This window comes from Petaurus breviceps, unplaced genomic scaffold (assembly GCF_028583685.1).
Source record: "Petaurus breviceps papuanus isolate PSGF00001 unplaced genomic scaffold, PetGlider_PUasm1.0 174, whole genome shotgun sequence".
Taxonomy (NCBI): domain Eukaryota; kingdom Metazoa; phylum Chordata; class Mammalia; order Diprotodontia; family Petauridae; genus Petaurus; species Petaurus breviceps.
This window is the reverse complement of record NW_027185761.1, coordinates 39,535,296-39,554,274: the sequence shown is the minus strand read 5'-3', so window position 1 is coordinate 39,554,274 and position 18,979 is coordinate 39,535,296. Positions and strand designations below refer to the sequence as shown.

General features: G+C 39.8%; 1 protein-coding gene across 1 annotated transcript in view; it reads right to left on the bottom strand.

Annotated features, from left to right (window-relative positions):
• PDZRN3 (PDZ domain containing ring finger 3) overlaps window positions 1-18,979 on the bottom strand; it is a 285,242-nt gene that overhangs the window by 226,811 nt on the left and 39,452 nt on the right. The window lies entirely within an intron of this gene.

Genomic DNA, 18,979 nt, shown 5'->3' with positions numbered 1-18,979 from the left:
TACTGGAAGGCTATTAAGATAATTAACCCAGAAAAACCATCAGATTCTAGAGTTAAATCTAGGGGGGGTGGGGTGGGGCTGAGAGGACATCTAGTCCAATTCCCTTCATTTTATAGACAAGAAAACAAGTCCAGAAGTTAAGTGATTTGTTGAAAGTAACATAGGTTCTAAGTGGTAAGCCCAGTATTTGAACCCAGATCCGCCACTGCTTCCTCTCATACCACTACTTTACCACTTTAAGACTTTACTAGGGACATGAGCCTTCTTCGGTGTGACATAGTGCAAAAAACACAGGTCTGGTCAAAAGACTTGGGCCACCTGTCCCTTATCCTCCATTGACACCCCAAACTCCTAGCTAGCTGGGTAGAGACCTTGAGCAAGTCACTTCATTTTTCTTGATTTTTTCATCTGTCACATGAGGGTGTTGAACTATATAACCTCTGAGGCCCATTCCAGCTCTACCTAATCCAAGGTACCTAAATTCATTATAGCTCTTACTAGGTCACAAGTCATTTCAATTCAACAAATGTTCATTAAGTGCTGTGGGCCATCAGTGATATAAAGATCCTGCATTTAAGCCATGAGGGCACGGGGCTTTCCCGAACCTTCAGCTTCATTTGGAAGCATCCTTTTCAAAGTCAAACCAAAACCAAAATAAGCTCAACATAATAAACAAATAGCTTCTGCAATGCAACACAGCAGGTATGGTTAAACTATCAGTTAACAGGCATTCTTATTTGGGAGGGATTTACCTAACAGTAAGATACGGGAGGATACTGTAAATACTAAAACAGGCAGTGATCTGGCATATTTAATTAGTGTAAAAATTTCTGTGTAAACCAGGGAGTTCACAAATCAAATGGTGATAAGCATCTTTATTTGCTATAAGAAGCATATTAGAAATAAACAGAGGCAAATGAGGCAGCTATATCCCAATATCAAAACAGATGGACAAGAAATAATTCCCTCCCATAATCCAAATTTATCTTATTGCTGGTATCAGCTAAGCAGGAAAATTTGTGTTAAAAGTAAAAAGCCATAAATTTTTCATAATCAACTTAATTGCCAATTTATTCCATAGGTCATCCTGGCATATGGAATTAACTGTTTTCAGAAGGATAAAACACACGACTATCCCATCCAATCCATTAAATGCTCATAATTACACACAGACATAGTGTTTGTACACACACACATATATACACATGCCTACACATATACATATAGATCTGTATTTGCACGCATGCACAGGTATGTATGTACACACAAACACACGTGTGTGTACATATACACATACGTATTGCATAAATGCACACACATAATGCAACAACATCTCTGTTGAAAATTGTAAATATTTAAAGCTAATGTTTAAGAAAAGCAACAAAAATCAACCAGTAATGTATGTCATCAACTTCCGGTTTCCGTTCTGGGTCTATTGCTTTTTTCCACCTTATTACCCACTAATGTTCCTATTCCTGCTTACATGATAATCAGTCAAAGTGCTGCATCAACTGCTTGTAGGTCTAGAAGCCAGAATCGTCACTGTAAATGTCACTGCCACAAAAACTCTCATTACCTGAAAATGCTGATCTTAACACACTACTCATCCATGTGTCAAAATCTCCTTGTTCAAGAGTAACCTCATTTTCACTACAAATCCCTAAGCATATTAGTATAAGACACATTAATAGCAAATGCTTTCAACAAGAAACAATTCTGTTTCAGCATAGATCTTAATTCTAAACAATGATAAAAATCCTTAAGTAAACACCATTTTTCCAGAGGCTGTGCTGAAGCACATTTTTCAAAGCCTGATTCCATTTGTTATGAAGTTGGCGCTGAACCTTCGGCATACCTTTTCAATCAAAGCAACAGCTGCCAGGTTGACAGAGTACTATCCCATGAGAAGAATGCTTACACGCTTACCTCTTTAACTGTGAAACGCACACAATTAAAATGGACACGTCCGTACTTTAGAAGTGGTCAGCTGACAAAACTAAGCATGAATTTTAGTGTTCCAGTCCCTCTGTAATAAATACAGATTTATGATGCATGGCCAATGGAGACACAGTGCTTGGCTGAAGACCTCTCCTACTGTTTCTTGCTATAGACTGTGCTAAGGAAGTTCATACAAATACAGCAATAAGGACTGGCAAAATATTGAGGACTCCTGGTTATTAGAGTCCATTTGCTTCCATTTTCTAGGAAGTTTCTATTCATTTTCCATCCCACAATGCTGCTTACTGAACTTTGTTCTGCCTTTCTTCTATGCTTGACCAGCCTTTCACTTTTAAAGCCTATTTTCCTGTTTTTTACTTCTATGGACAGAAATCTGTTTTGGCTTGTTTTTCAAAGTCAAAAGAAAATCTCCTTAGCTAGATTTGATTTAATTCAGGTTTGAAAAACAAAAAGCAGTGTATTTCAGGAGTTCAAGTTTTGTGTACAAAGAAATGAAAAGTTTATTTCTTAAAGCTCTCAGCCTTTTAAAGTCTCTGATTTTTTTCAAAATCATTTTGGCCACATTCTTAAAAGTAAAATAAAGTATGAAGTCTATATAATGTGCCAAGAAGACACTATTGACAGTAACATCCACTGGCAGTAACATCCACTTTGTATTTTCTTTCTGAAACTTCAACTGTGCCTCCTACTAGATTATATAACCTAAGAGGCTAAAGACTGGACTCATTTATTTCCTCTTTATGTTACAGTTACCAACCTCACAGCACTCTGTATACAATGAGTGTTTAATGAATATTTGTGAGATAAAGAAATGTACATGTATGATCAATATTAGTTACATTCCCTTCTTATACCTTCTCAAAGTTTTATGAACACTTAAAATAAAATTCTTTCAATAATCTTAAGTTAACATCAACTATCTTTGCAATTGTCAAAATGAACATGGTCACATCGAAAAGACATCTGCTATCCAAATAAATTGTCAGCCTATATAAGTGATCGCATGTATCTGAAATAAGTCAACTTGAAAAAACAAAAACAAAAAAATAAACATCTGGATCAACTGGAAACTGTCATTGGCCATTATGTCTCCTGCAGACAATGTTACTCCTTCATGTTGTTACATTAATCCTTCAAGGAGTTAATCAATGTAACTAAGTGAGTTATCTAGGAACCACCATCATAAATTACACCTGACATCCTTACTGTCATTCTCCATAGCATTCAACCATATCTGATTACTTATCTGGAAAACATAACCTTTGTTTCCTGCATGTGAGCGAGAATAGAAACACTGAAAATGGAGAAACCTTCACCCAGAGCCAACCAAAGGGGAGAGCAGGAAAACTGTCGAGCATCTATTAGGAGTCATTTTCATTTTTAAAAGTAGCCACAATAACAAAAAAGCGTATCACCTTGGCTCCTTTTTGTGTACCTTCTGGGTAAACAACATAACACATACCCTACTCAAACCTGAATATTTGGTGGAAAATTCTACAGGCTAGGGCCTGTTCAACAAATAATTCTGGAACTTTTTGTTCTCTGCCCCCCAAACTGGAAACCAAAGTTTGAAAATAACACATAAGCCCATCAGCCTAAATCCTCACTGTGCGCCCAGAAGACTTGTCAAAGTCTCAGACCAAGCTAGCAAAGAGGTCTGTCTTGTGAATTGATAACCGGCTGGAAGAAAAAGGGCAGTATTGGCTTTAGCATCCGGCTTTATTAAAACAGATGTTTTAGAAAATCTGATTAGTTTTGCAAGCCCAGGGGGGTTGCTTTGGGATTGTAATCTGAACCTTCTGGGCCGTTCTTGCTCTTGACAGACATGGCCCCAAAGTAGACAGACAGGCCTGATGTCCAGGGGCCTCCAGATTCCTGGAGGGACACAGAGAACAGGCATGGCACCCTAGGGATGGTTTGTTTTTATTAGAGGGTGGGGTGAGGGACAAACTGGAATGCAAGAACATGTTAGGCCACTGGGCAAAGTAAGAGACATCTGAGGGCCTAAGGAATTGATGAACCCTGAAAAAGTCAAACCTCAAAACGTAGATCAGACCCAGACCCTTCGGGGGGTTGGGGAGCACATAGCAGCTGGAAAGGAACCAGCAAGTCCCTGAAACCATTTTCATTCCATAAATCTCTGCCTAGAGCCAAAGGGTCCATCAGTCACCACAAGCCTTTAAAACAAAAAACTGAAGACAAACCATTAGGGCATTTTATCCGGTTTATTACTATGCACAACTACAGGGCCAAAGCTCACATGAATAATGTAGGTCATAAGAATCAAAACTGAATATACTGTAATGCTTTAAAAAAAATAATTCAAACCCAGGATAAAAGGATGTTACCACAAGGTTCACACAGCCTTTACTCTCCTGGCTTCTTTCAAATGCAAACACTCCTGCTGCCAGGAACAGTGTGCAGTTAGGGTGTTAGCACATGTTCCAGGCATGAGTGGTTTGAAGGATGCAAGAAGACCTGAAATGCATTGGGCAAATGTTCTTTATCTTAATGCAACAGCCAAGCAACAGTTGTCTGGGCTGGGGAGCCACTTTTGAGGGCTGGAAGATATTTGAAACTTAGCCTGCGATTCAAAACAAAACAAAACAAAAAGAGGAGGAGAAATTACACTGTGCATCTACATTAATTACCTTCTTCTGCTAAAGTCTTCCCAGTAAGCACACGGCGTCCACTTCTAGTCTGCCTCTTGACTGCTAATCTCCTTAACATCAAAACCCAAGCACCTACATTTGACTCTCCTTAATCGCTAATGCTCTATAAAACTTCCTAAGCCAAGTTCGCCATTGGACTTGGTTACTCAAAGGCAAGTGTGCACAGCTGAAAAACTGACCTAAATAAATCCTGGTCTTCAAGTCCTTAAGCCTATACAACAAGACTTCTTAAAGTGAAATAAACTGATCACTATGGAAGATTAGCTTCTTTCTTTTTTTTTTTTTTTAAAGCAATTGGGGTTAAGTAACTTGCTCAAGGTTACACGGCCAGTTATTTCTGGGTGTGGTGCTATCTGAGCCCGGATTCGATTCCCAGGTCATCCCGACACTGGGCCTGTGCTCTTACTGGCTGAGCCACCTGGCCGCTCCTAGCCTATTTCTTAAGAAAAAAAAAAAAACCTAGTGCTGACCATGTATGGAACAGATAGGAGATTTTAAAAAATATTTTATCTTTTCACATTATTTTTACTCTCTTGACAATTTTTTTTTTAGTAAATTGAACTTCAGCAAACAATACTTTTTATTTAGTCATATTTTCATTTTGCTGTTTTCAACTATAATCTCTTCCTCTGCTAAATTTCCCTCTTTCTATTAAGGTGACCATTTTGAAATAATCTTCCTTGACTATTTCTTTCCCTTCCCTAAGTCCCTCTAACTGAGTACCAGGGCTGGAGTCAGTAAGACTCATCTCCTTGAGTTCAAATCTGGCCTCACATACTTGTTGTGTAGCCCTGGGAAAGTCACTTAACCTTGTTTGCTTCAGTTTCCTCATCTATAAAATGAGCTAGAGAAGGAAATGGCAAACCACTCCACTATTTTACCAAGAAAAACCAAAACATGGTCACAAAGAGTTGGACATGACTGAAATGGTTCTTTATTTTTATCAATGTGGGTGGGTATTTCCTCTATCAATCAATCAGTAATTACTTATTGGCTGCAAGGCACCAAGTAACCAAATACAATGAATAAAATAATGTCTATTTACAAATAACTAGCTTACATTCTAATGGCAGGAGACAGCGAGGTCATATATAAGCACATAAAGAATAAATAATAAGTGAACAAATACAAAGACGTTATGTAATGGGGGTCCATTCTATATAGCTTGTAGGGATTTGTCCTTTCTATTTGTTATATCTGTATAAATAATATACGTGTGCTTTATTATATGACTAGTTTCAATCTAAACCTTGGAAGCTTTTTACTAAGCATATAAGGACAACATAAAGTGTTATGAAATAAGATATGAGAGAAATCACTTCCATATGTGATTCTGGGAAGGCTTTTTTGTAAGAGTGGCATTTGTAAGAGATAGTTCCTGGAGGTGGACATAGCTTAATAGAGATCAATCAATAAGCATTTATTAAGCACCTGCTATATACTAGATATTGTGCTAGAAGTTAGGGATAAAAAAAACTGAAGAGGGATCAAACAACCACAACATTAAATGAATCTTTCAGCTGCTTCCTCTTCTCTCCCTTTATTCAGAAGCTGGTTTGGGCCCTTTTTGACTGTACTCTATAAAACAGCAGTCCTCAAAGGGGTCTCCCTGCCTCCTTTCTCTCTCTCTTCTCCACTCACTGGCTCTTCCCTATTGTTGCCAAACTTATATTTCTGAAACACGTCTATCTGATTTGAAAATCTTCCATCCTTCTGCTTCTTGAAGAAAATGAAAAACTCCTCAATCTGGCACTGAAAACCTGGCATAGTCTGACTTTTCCCACATTACTTCCTACTTCTTCCCTTTCTACCTTCTCCTTTCCAATCACATTGGTGTGTTAATCCACTGAATTCCCTTTTCTGTCCCTTGCCTTGCCATAGCTCAGATCCACCCCCTCACTTCTGCCTCATAGGATAACATAGCATCCTTCAAGGAATAGCTCTCCCTTGACTTCCTAAAGAAATTTGTTCTTTCATGATTCTCCTAGAAATTAACATTTTCTTTTTCTTAAATTCCTTTATATCTGTTTTTATGATTCTATGATAGTGTGAACACCTTGTATCTCACTAGTAGAATGTAAGCTTCTCGAGGGTGGGAACTATCTTGTCCTTTATTATTTCCAGGGCTGAACACAGAATCTGGTGTAGAGCAATAATTGGTTATTTATAATAAGTAATTATTATAAATAAGTGGTTATTTAGTAATAATAATGATGACAAAGATGATGGTGATTATAGTGATTAAATGATGATGATGTGGATGATAAATTTACATAAAACTGAGACAGTTTAAGTGACTTGCCTAGGGTCACATAGCCTCTAAGTGTAGACAACACAAGGAGTCACATTTGAACTCAGGTTTTCCTGATTCTAGGTTCCAGTTCTCTACCTGCTGAATTTTCTACCTGCCATAATAATAGCTAGCATTTAAATAGTGCTTTAAGATTTTCAAAGTGGTTTATATATGTTATGTCATTTGATCTCCATAACAAACCTTTTCAGTAGATGTTATCATTATCTTAATTTTATAGAAGAGGAAATGGAGGTAGAGAGGTGTTCAGTGCCTTAACAGGAAGCACAGTTTGTATGTATCTGTGGTGGGATTTGAACTCAAATCTTGCTGGCTCTAATTTCAATACTCTATTGGACTGAACTGAGTTGAATTTTGTACCTTTCAATCAATTATCTCTGTGACCTTGGAAAAGTCACAACCTTTCCAAGATTCAGGATACTTATTTGTAAAACAAAGAATGATAGAAACCGTTCCCTAAAAAAGTGAACAACCTGGAACATCTCAAGTGCCAAAGGACTTCAGGATTGCAAATAAAAAGTAAAAGTAGAAATTTTTTAGAAAACTGTTGAAGTTCAATTAAATTATCAGAAAATACCAATAAACAATAAAGAGCTTATTTTACTCAGAATGAAGAACAGAGAAAAATAGATAAAGACTTAAATAATCATAGAAAATATGTTAATTCAAACACAGTATCAAAAGTCTTCTGAAGGTCAATTTGAGTTAAGCATATCCTACTTGACAATACCTGTAGGCCACAAGGTATACAGTGAATATAGGTCTGGGCTCAAGGTTGGGAAGACCTAAGTTTAAATTTGGCCTCAGACACTTACCTGCTATAGGATGTTGGACTTCTCTTGGCCTTTTTTTATTTGTAAATTTTTTTTTACATTTTTTTACATTTTACAAAAAATTATTTTCTTATTTGTAAAGTGGAGATAATAACAGCACCTTTTGGCCTTTTAGCCCTTTTGCTGGCCTCCAGACTTGGAAACCTTGCTTCTACTGCTGTTTCATCCTGGAATTACCTCACTGTTGGGGGCCTCCTGACCCTAAAACATACAAGCACTCTTGCTTACTTCTCAACTGGGACTATCCCTCAGTGAGGTCTGCCCCATTCTCCAATTTGGGAGTTCCTCCTGGAGTCTCCAGGTGTGGAGAAGGCCAGGCTGGCCTTCATTCCCTTCCTGGCACTGTTCTGGACCTCAAAACCATCCTGATGTTGTCCCAACTTGGGACTTGGCTTAGTACCTGGGGCCTCCTCCCCCTGAAACATCCAACTGTCCCCTCAGCTTTCCTAAACTGTAAGGTTCTTCTTCCTTCTGTAAGGCCCCATTCCTTCTCTCATTGGAGAGTTTCAGCTGCTTTTTGGGGATTGTCTTCCCCCATTAGAATTATAAGCTCCTTGAGGTCAGGAACCCATCTATTTTTTTTTCTTGTATTTGTATACCCAGAGCTTACACCCAGAGGTAGGTACTATTATGACTTCCATTTTCCAGATGAGGGAACTGAGGCAAGCAGAGGTTAAATGAATTTCCCAGGGTCACACTAGTAAGTGTCTGAGGCTGGATTTGAACTAAGGTCTTCATGACTACATGTCCAGGGCTCTGTCCACTTGCCTCAATAGTTGTATCTATCCTCTATGAGTACAGACAATAAAGGTGACCATGTTTCAATTTACTTTGACCTATTTAGAGAATTGGAAGAAACAATGGCAGCAGATGGGCACAAGAAAGAGTACATCAACTTGATTTGATGCATAGAGGAACTTTTTTTTTCGGTCCAGATTTTCATTGGTTGGGGAGCTCCCAGGGTTCAAATTCTCTCTGTGGGTACCGATCTACAAGTCATCTATAATGTACAGTATTGGAGAGGTGCCCAAGGCACCCCAGGGCTCTGTACCTTGCACAGTCACCCAGCTGGTAAGCATCAGGTGAAAGGCATGTTGCAGGCTCTTCCTGACCCCAGCACTGGTCTATGCCATGCTACCTCTCATGGATAAACTAGTGTCTGACTTCTTTTCTTGAGTTAATTGTCATCTATTGCCAACACATCAGTGGCCAGTTTTCATTTCTTTCTCCTTTAGCAAATATGGCTTCCTTCATCCAACACAATACTAAAAGGTGGGGCAAACCATAGAGAATTACAATCATACAAAATGGGAAAAATGATTCTGGAACAGTGACTGACTGATGGACCCATATGGTCAGAGGTTAGTTTTCTGACAAAGCCTTGCATTGGCAGTAGCATTCTGCTCAAAGTTTCCATATGAAAAGAACACTGCCCGTCCTTCTAGTTCTGGGGGGGGGGAAGACAGACAGGGGGCAGGTCTTTTCTTCTGTTACTTGCTCTTTAGGCTGCAGAACCCAAGAAGAACAAAAGAGAATGCTAAAAATTCCTAGAAAAAGGGCTATTAGCAAGGCTCAAAGAGGAAGTATACCTGTAAGTTAAATGGATTTGGAGAATTAAGTAAAACATCTTTTTAGAAGAAAGACAGAGAGAAATGAAAAATTGCAAATTCCTAATGCAGTAATGAAGGGGAAACTGTTTGAAAAATGGTCAATACTTAAAACCACAAATTTATACATGTATTAATATGTGAAGGGGCATCTAGGTGACATGGTGCACAGAGTACCAGGTCTGGAATCAGGAAGACTCATCTTGCTGAGTTCAAATCCAGTCTCAGATACTTAATACTGGGGTGACCCTGGGCAAGTCACTTAACCCTCTTTACCTCATCTGTAAAATGAGCTGGGGAAGGAAATGGCTAACCACTTTAGTATTTTTGCCAAGAAAACCCCAAATGGGGTCCCAAAGAGTCTAATGTGACCAAAGCAACTGAACAACAATATGTAACTATAATATATAAACACATAAATAAATGTTTATTAAATCAACATTCATATAAATAAATTATATTTTTTAGTGTTCCTCTGTTTTTATTTAAGAGATTCTGCAGTGTTCTAGAGTCAGATTTAATTGGTCCAAATGTCATCTGCAATAGGTGCATACAGAAATCCTCCTAATCTATGAAAAGGGTTTTATATTTTGGTAATTTATTTCAATGTATTCTCTTTCCTTGGTATTCCTATGCATTTTATTTTATGCATTTAAAAACATTATTTTGAGAGGGGACATATGGGAGATCCCTGATACAGAAAATGTTAAACCAAACCAAACTGCATGTATTTGAAAACCCCCTTTTTTTCGATTCTGTCTGAATTTCTGCCATAATCCTGACAAACTCCTTTAGTGAATATATGTGACTCCTGGTATGTCTTCACTGATATTAATAATCAAAGGACCAACTAAGGTTATCTCAGTTGTTGCATCTGTGAAGTATTCTTGAAGCATTCTAACATATTCTGGAGACAGCCCCCTGGAGGAAAGCTGTTAGGGAAGAATTTTGCTCTCACAATCAAATGCTTTCTATGGTCAAGAACAGTGGGATTTGCCAGTCTGACTTTCATTCAACTGTGTGATGGTAAAGACGTGTTCTACTGTTAGGGGGGAAGAATAGAGTTTGCCCTAACTATCCACGCAGAAAAGAACCAAGTGGCTAAATAATGCCTTTTGTCCAGCCTGGGATATGCAGCCAGATGTACAAACTATAGTGCTTGTCCATCAGTAAATACAATTTGGACAGACGCTACCAAGGGACATTGAGCTGAGGCCAGGACTGAACAAGATGAGGAGGTTTGGCTGGATAAAGGCTCATCTCTTTAAGAGCAATGTTTTGATGATGCCATATGGCCATGAGTCTTTGATGCTACAATATCTGGAGTGAAGGCAAGGCTCATCAAAATGGGCAGAGTGGGTATGAGTTAGGTACAACATATGACTTATGAAGGAAAAGAGTATGGAGGGTGCTGCTGAATATGTACGATTGAAAAAGCAGTTCAGCTGATCATGTGGTGAGAGCAAGAGAAGCCTAACAGTCAGGTCAGCCTCCACCTGCCTCGGATATATGATGAGTGCAGACATTCTTCTAGTGCACACTTACTTTGATTTAGGGGGCTCTGCTGTGCTCTGGGGATTGACCCAATTGAGGAAGGCTGCTAGCCCACTGAGTAAATCCCCTGTGGTAAAACAGACAAGAGCTACAAAGCCTAGGCAGGCATGGCTGCATTGTAATCTGTGTCAATAGAATATGTGATGACACATGTCACAAATCCACTGGCATACTGCAGTATTATGATTTTGAGAAATCCATGAAGTGTAGAAGGCAGAAATACAAAAAAAAAAAAAGAAAGAAAGAAAAGAAAATACCAGATACATGAAGTACCTCTTGTATTGAGGGCAATTTGGTGGCCCGGGGGGATTGGCCTTGGAGTCAGGAAGACCTGAGTTGGAACCTGCCTCCTACACTCACCAAGCTGTGTGGTCCTGGGCTAGTCATTTGATCCTTCTCAGACTCAGTTTCCTCATCTGTAAGATGGAGGTGATCTCCGAATAAAAAGATAACACATATAAAATGCTTTGCAAACTACAAAGCACTATCTAAATGCTAGCTGGAATCATTGCCGTTATATCTGTTACTATTATTATGACTCAGGAGCACAAGAAAGTCTGGAAAGTCCCCAGGGCACTTGAGCAGCATTTGGTTGATGCTCCTTTTGTCCTTCCAGAGCTGCTGGCTAGATGCTGGGATATGAGGATGAAATGCCAAGTGTTACAATCTATTTGTGGTGGAAGGAATCTTTTTTGGGGGGGCAGAGGGAAATCAATGGAGGCTGCGTGTAAGAGGCAGTACCTGATCCATGGCATATGGAGGGATGATCACCCTGGGCATAGGTGACAATGTATGCAGAGGGCACAAGAAAAACAAACAAACCAGGGCATCAGCCCAGGGTGGCTGGATCAGAGCAAAGGGGAAGAGGGAGAGAAGCACCAGAGGCTGGAAAGGGAGGCAGGGTGGAGGCAGACTGCAGAGAGCCTCAGTGGTGTCATTTCCTCTGCAGGAGCTATGCCATTAGCTATGAAATACATGTTTACATCATAATATTTAGACTGAACCCTTTTCGACATAAACATAAAAGGTTATGGTTTCACCTTAAAGGGTTACAGTCAGAGGGGAATCCAGATCATTAAATAACTGTTGTGAAGGCAAAATTCCCAGCCTAAAGTGAGGGAAGTCAGCAGCTCTGAGCTCACACCTCTCCTCCCTCCTTCCACTGATCATGCTGCTTATTATTTGGCACCTCCTACCTTCAGGGCAAGAACAAGGTTTCTGTGTTATGATAAAGTGTTCACTGTAGGCATTTATTTATTTTGCTTCAAAATGGGGCTGGTCCTTGGTGTGGGAATAGGTTACTTTTCAATAGTTTTGTCTAGGGTCCTGAAAAAGAGGAATAATATCCCGTTTCCTATTCTGCAAGTCTGGTCACACTGCCATATCAACTTATGATGATAGACATAATATATAAACAGACTTTTCCCCCCTTCCTATGTCCTAATGAGCCCCGCATTCTCCTTCCTATCAGCATAATTACTTTTCCACTATTCATTCAAAATGACAGTGGTAAAACACTATTCACAACAGAGTGGGTTTCAGCATAAGGCAGGGCCGTCTTGGACTTTTTCCAAGGGGCCTTAGTTACAGGAGTACCAAAAGGGCTTTATTCATTAGGAGAGAGGTTCACCTATCAGGCAACCCTGATGGCATGGCGCCCAAGGACAGCACAAGAGGGAGGAAGGCTGCACTATATTCATTTTATTTCTATGCAATATACGTGACTGGCCTCACAGAGCCAAGTGAGTATCCCTCGATGGATATGCAAGCCAACTCCAATGACTGGCTTTTCTATAAGAGAATCCAACTGTGTCTTGCTATATACCAACAATATTAAAATGCTTGAAACTAATCCTGAAACACAATATAGAGGCATTTACAGTCTTCTTGTGTCAATCAAGAGCTGCCACATTGCACACTCAGAAACAGCTAGGAGCTGGTTTATATTTCATCAAAATGAATGTGTGTAGAAGAGAGGAGGGGGAGGTAGAAACACAGAGAGAGACAGAGAGAAAGCAAGAGTGAGTGAGAGAGAGAGAGGGAGAGAGAGACAGAGAGGACAGAGACACAAAGACAGACAGACAGACAGAGATAGAGAGAAACAGAGACAGAGGTAGAATGAGGAGAGACAGTCTCATACACACACAGAAACAGACACAGAGACAAGACAGAGAAAGAGAGACAGAGACAAGATGAAACAAGTATAAAATGAATTAAGCAATTTGTGGTTTGCATGGGTATAAACAAACAAGGATCTAATGGACTCATTGATCTACAGACACAGATGGGCACAGAGGAAGCATATTCGCGTGTCCTCACCAAAAGCAAACAAACAAAAAAAAACAACTGAAAACAAGCTAATGGCAATTCAGTTATCCTTCTTCACAAAAAGAACTCCATTTATGAAGAACTAAGTTTCTCTTTCCAACCATCTCGAGTGGGTCAAAAAACAAACAAACAGCTAGTTTGGTGTATAAATTAGCCAGGGGATCATTTGCCACTTTTTCCATCAGCATTTTGAAAACACTGCCTCCATATGTTATCCTGTCATTCTATATCCAGCAATGTTACTTCTATGCATCCCAGGCCTTTTACGATGCCAGTAACAAAGTCAAACATCCATGTTAAAGGTTCACCATGCTACATCTGACCTTGATCATGTGTAGTTGTGTTATATGGAGAGGCACAGCTCAGCCTATCATTTACATAGATTTGACACAGGAATACTGGCAAATACACATAGGATCTGTGACTTTGCCAACATAAGGACTTCTCTGAGTGGGAACTCCATCTACTGGCCCAAATAGCAATCCTTCTATAACTTAGTAAAGAAGTGCTAGAAAGCTAGCTGACCTAAGTGATTGACCAAGGGTCCCCAGCAAGAAGTGGAGGGGCATGCTTGAATTGAATGTGGTATTTCTGTCCAAGCCCAGCACTCTATCCACCATGCCTTACAATAACAAACCACTGACTGAAGCAGTGAGGGGGCACAGTGGTTAGAGTGTTGGCCCTAGAATCAGGGGAACTGAGTTCAAATCCAGCCTCACACTTATTAGCTTCGTGACCCTGAGAGAGTCATTTAACCCTGTCTGCCTCAGTTTCCTCATTTACAAAATAAGCTTGAGAAGGAAATGGTAAACCACTCTAGTACCTTTGCCAAGAAAACCCCAAATGGGGTCACTAAGGGTCAGACAAAATTAAAAAATGACTGTACAACGGCAAAACTGGCTGGGGCAACAGAACTTTAGAGTCTTAACATGTCAATATAATTCATTCCGTCTCAATGCATAACTACAATTACATGCAGAAACATACACCTGCCTCCACCAATGGCCAAATGATGAATCAACCAGTATGACTTGTGTCCAGTGTTCACGAGGCCCCAGTTTGAAGGTTCACAGTGACTGGAGAGCATCTGGTCCAAACTCGAATTTTATATAACAGGAAACCCAGGAGCACAGTGGATCTGCGTAGGCCATCCAGGACACAGGGAGGAGGGCCGAAATCCAAACCCGGGTCCTCCATATCCAAATCCAGGGCTCTTTCACTGGACTAAGACATTACATCTGGTCCACCACCACCAACAAAGACAACATCACCAGAACCAAGGCTCATCACCCTCCTTAAGAAGGTATATATGCTACATATGTATTATGGGGCATATTCATTTCATCTGCAGACCTCAGAGATTTCAGCGCCACTCAAATGACAACTTTTTTTTTTACTAGAGAACTCTAAAAACCAAATTGTTTGCTAGAAAATGTATCTATTGTCACTTTCTAGTGTTCCTCTAAATGAAACCTAAAATTCTGTTCAGTTTCAGCTTCAGCCATATCCATGTAGGTGGTCTGTAACATTAAACCATCCACAATTAGCTTTCTGCTTTCACTTCCAGTACTGGCAGCAGCCCCTTTTCCCCCTACTGACAAGGCTAGGACATTCTCTTTGTGTAGCATAACAAACAACTAAAAAAGCCGCCCACTTGTGGCCCATTAATGTTTTTAAAATCTCAAATCAGACTTTCCTTCATGGTACTATCCGCTCTTATCATCACTCCTGGACATCAAGTAACTACAATGTTACAAAGTTGAAATAACAATAAAAACAACAAATCCCACTCTCCACCTCCAAACTTTAAGATTAGGATAGGTAGAATCACTGATTTTTTTTTTTTTGCACATGACCTTGATCCCTAAAAACATCTTCATTGTTTAACTAGCTAAGCAAATGCTGAAGGATTTGTTAGGTAGTGAGTGAAGAGATGAGTTTATATTTTAAAATTCAGTTACCTAAAGTTTTCTTTTACTTTGGGGAGGGAGAGTTAATACACAATAAGAGATAAATGAGGGTGGAATTTGTTTTTAGGGAAAAAAGAAATCCTCAAAGGGCAGCCTGAAGACTACTCTGCAGTTATCACATTAACACCTCTGTCATTCTTTCTCAATTAACCTTGGATAAACCAACCTAATGAGCTACTTCTCAACGGTGACAAATAGCTTCTGTGTTTTGAAATGACAAGCTTTCCCTACATAAAGATAAACAACAGTATTCTTTCATTTTTTAATTCTCAAAAGTAACAAGCTAAGCAAAATTGTCAATAACATTGCTGTTGAATTCTTCTAGCATTTGAGAATTTCAAGATTCCAGAATCCTAAGTATGCTTCAAATGAAATCTAAAAGAGTTCTGAAGATGTTCAGGTCAGTGGTCTTTAAATTATTATACCTAAAGTAGCTATTTAATTACTTATATTAATATTGATATCAAATCAATAATTGAATCATATTATTCAATTAATCAAGCTTTCTATTATTAGGGCTAAAAGTTTAAGGAATAGCCTGAAAACTGTATTTATTTATTCTTTTGTTTTACAAAGTGAATCTTCACATACAGAAATCCCTCAAACGTCACATATATTCACATGAATCCATGCTTTGGGATGTTTTAGGACCTAGCCAGAGGCTGGTTTTGACCACATTCCCCTCCCCCCCAACTTTAGTGGCTAGCTTCAATATATGCAAAACAAGGACCAATTCTAGTCTCTCTTCTTTACCAGAGTCAGTATAAAACTTGAGATATTTGCATGGCCAAAAACCTCCAATGAAAAAAAAAAGAGAGACAAATGGGGGGGGGGGGGGGGGAGGAGAGAAATTAATGCCATTTCAAAGTTAGAGACTGGTAATTTCAGTGTTAAAAATGACAGTTTCTGGGAAGATAACTGTTTGAAGTTTTCACTTGATTTTTCATTTTGATCCACAGTTGCTTATAGGAGGGGAGGCAAAGGGTGATTTTTGGCCTGGTTATCTTACTACAGAACAAAACTGGAATAGTTTAAAGAAAAAAAGCAACTGCCTACAATTTCTAGCCTGGTTCTACCTAAGCTATAGCCTTAAATTTTATTAGCAGTTAGTTAACAGTTAAAAGAGAAAATAGAAGCCTGTTCCCTACCCTGGGCCTTCTCTCACTTCCAGGCTCACCCACCTCATCTAATTCCTCCTGAATATGAATGACCTTCTGGGACTGCTGGCCTGGTGGCAAAAGGCAGACAGGACCTTTCCCAAGACCTCCATTTCCAGCTTCCATTTGCATTCCACTCCAGGGACAGCCTGAGTCAATTCAACTGGGGTTTATCGCTCCAATGACAGCTCTTTAATTAAGCAACTGTGACAAAAGCATCATTTCCTGAGCCTTACAGGGTAATTCTTAAGGAAACCAAATGGCTAAGCTGTCTACGAGTAATGGTAGTGGTAGGAAAGGGTAGGCATGTATTAATTTCACATACAATGAAAACATGGGATTCCAAGATAACTGGGTTAATTCTAAAAAACGACTAGTGACCATAGCCTGGGTTCCCTGTATCCTAAAGAGATTAGAGACCTAATGAGACTGATTTTAATAAATATTCCCAAGTATGGCAGGCATGGATGCTCCCCATTTTGACATGATTAAAAATATACCAAAATCTAAGAGTCTTATCTTCTTATCTAAATGTAACTAAAAGGGAGAAAAAAACCTTTAAAATGACAATTTATGGGTAAGAAAAACTTTAATATCTAAAATACACTTATGTGGCTCCTTGGGGCTGTCTAGCCCAATTCCCTCATTTTACAGGTGAGTAAACTGAGGCAGAGGAAGGTTAAGTGACTTGTGCAAAGCCAAGTAGGCAGTCAATGGCCACACCAGGATTTAAATCCAAGTTGCATAATTCTAAGCCCCATAGTCCTTCTACTGACCACAATCTGGTGCTACATTAATTTGTTTCCCGGGGGAAAAAATAGGATTTCTTCTGGGTCATCTTCAAAGAACCTGGGGTTTAGGCTTTCAATTATAGCAATTTCTTTTCTTGGGGGTGTTCTATGTTCCTCCTGTATCTGGTGTAAAAACTTTTTCACATATCTTTCTACTACACTCCCACAAAAGGAGCTGATATCCTCAGAAGTGTGTGTGTGTGTGTGTGTGTGTGTGTGTGTGTGTGTGTGTCCCCATACATACATCAAATCACTCCATGAGCCAAGGCCATATTTTCACCTTGGCTTGATACCATTCCACTTGGGCCTGTTTTCCCAAGGCACATATAACCTGTAGATCTTAAGCTTAGGATTTCCCACAGCACTTAGGAAATAAATGTTTGTTACATTACACAGATATGCATAGAATCACTCAAACCCGAAACTGGAATTATACAAAATGAATAACTCTCCCAGGGAGAAGGAAGCTTATAGGTCATTTATTCCATTTCCTCCTCCTCCAACCCAGGAATTTCAGAATCTCCTCTATAATGAGGAATTCACAGAGCTGGAAGGGCCTTAGAGACAATTCAGTTCAAAGTCTACCAGGGATCTGGGATCATGTGTATAACAAACCTAGTATGCTGGTACATGCGGACCTCAAATAGACGGTGGGTTCAGTATCATCACCCAGCCCCCATGGAGTCCATCCCACCTGCTGAGAATCCAGAAATCTTACTTCCTACACTGCCTGCCCATTGCTTGTGCTTCTGCTCTCCAAGGTACTTGGGAGTCACTAGTACCCGAAAAGGAAAATGAGGGACTTGTCTGCACTCAGACCCATGGTCTAAACGTCAATTTGATAAGTATTTATTAAGGGCCAACTATATGGTAGGCATTTTGCTATGCACTGAAGACACAAAAAGAAAAGTCCCTGCCTTCAAGGAGCTTATAATCTAATGGAGGAAATAAAATCCAAATAAATCTATGCAAAGCAAGTTAAATACAGGATAAGTAGGAGATAATTAACAGAAGGAAGTCACAAGGAAGAGGAGCTGGGTGGAGGTTGTTGTGACGGTTGTTTGTCCTTCATTCTTGAAGAGGGCCATGACGTCAGGGAGGAGATGCCATGACATGCAAGCAAAGTGGATTTAAGTGAGGTAGGGCTGTGCAAAGTCACCAGCCTCACTTTCACTTCCAGAACCATCTGGGTCCAGTGACAAGATGTAGATCAGGATCACTGGAGATAGTTCTCGACTTAAAGGAAGCCAGAGAGGTCAGTAGTTAGAGTGGATGAGGAAGAGCATTCTAGGCATGGAGGACAGCCAGGGAAAATGTCTTGTTCATGGAATGGCCAGGATCAAAGAGTACATGATGGGGAGTATGGTGTAAGAAGACTGGAAAGGTGAGGGGGGGGGGGTTCGGTTAGGGCTTTGAACACCAAAGGGGAATTGCATTTGCTCCTGGAGGCAATTCCATTGGAGTTTACTGAGTGGGGTGTGTGTGACATGCCCAGATTTGCATTTCAGGATAATCACTTTGATGGAGGAATGGAGAATGGTCTGTAGTGGGGGAAGACTTGAGGCAGGCAGACCCACCAGCAGGGTATTGCAGCAATCAAGGGATGAAGTGTTGAGGACCTGCACTAGAATGGCAGCAGTGTCAGAGGAGAGAAGGAGGTATATTTGGGAGATGTTGTGAAGGTGAAAACAGTAGGCCTTGGCAACAGCTTGGATATGGGGAGTGAGAGACAGTGAAGAATTCCCGAAGGACTCCTAGGTTGTGAACCTAATCAACCAATGTTTAGAGGGCAAGACA